The sequence below is a fragment of the Tupaia chinensis genome, unplaced genomic scaffold (assembly GCF_000334495.1).
Source record: "Tupaia chinensis unplaced genomic scaffold, TupChi_1.0 Scaffold000034_1, whole genome shotgun sequence".
Classification (NCBI taxonomy): Eukaryota; Metazoa; Chordata; class Mammalia; order Scandentia; family Tupaiidae; genus Tupaia; species Tupaia belangeri.
In genome coordinates this window covers 518,424-519,312 of record NW_006159464.1, presented here as the reverse complement: position 1 = coordinate 519,312, position 889 = coordinate 518,424, and the positions used below count along the sequence as shown (strand labels likewise).

Sequence of the window (889 nt, the reverse complement as noted above, 5' to 3'; positions counted from 1 at the left end):
AGCCACCTCAGATCTAACCGAGGATTCTGAAACTGAAAAAGAACAGGGAGAAGATCTTATTTCCCTAGATAGTGAGGAAGAAGTTAAGAGCCCTGAAAGCGAGACAAAACCCAAAATATCTAAAAAACTAAAAAAGAAAAACAACCTTAAGGCTCTACAAGAACCAAAGAAAATCGAGTCATCAACTAGTTCAGAGGATGAAAACTTAGAGGCCAAGGCTGACAAATGCAATAATCTAAATTGGTCGTCTGAACAAAAAACTTTAGAAACAAATACTGCCACATGCAGAAACCCAAAATGGCCATCTGAACAAAAAACTTCCAAAATGAAGACAGGCAAATACCATAATTTAAAATGGCCACCTTTCAAAAAACGACCGTCATCTTATGATTCGGTCATATCTGCGCCATCTTTGGTGTGTAATCATTCTTGCCGTGAAAAGGCTGCCCCGCCATCTTTGGTGATGCCTGTTATTGAACCTAAGACAAAAGTTCAGACTAAGATAGAACAACTTAAAGAACAAATTCAGTTAGAAAAAAAACATCAAGAATTAATATCACAATTAGAAAAACTAAAAGTGGGTAAATCTAAAAGTACAGATTCCTCGAGGAATCACCACCAGCCCACTTTTACTCATGGTACAAAACTTAAACCAGTTCAAAAACTACAATCATTGATAGATTTTGAGGGGCAGGAAGCCTTTACAGTAACAGAAACCACAGATCCACAAGGACAAGCATGGCGCCACCTAGGTGCCTTTGATTTTAATATTATAAAAGAAATTAAAACAGCAGTTGCTCAATATGGAGCTACAGTTCCATATACTTTAGCCATAGTTGACTTGGTGGCAGAAAATTGGCTTACACCAATAGATTGGCAAACATTGGCC

The 889-nt window shown here is 37.6% G+C and overlaps 1 pseudogene; it reads left to right on the top strand.

Moving 5' to 3' along the window:
• The first annotated feature begins 325 nt into the window (after positions 1-325).
• Positions 326-889, top strand: part of LOC102493168 (protein FAM69A-like) — a 37,769-nt pseudogene continuing 37,205 nt past the window's right edge.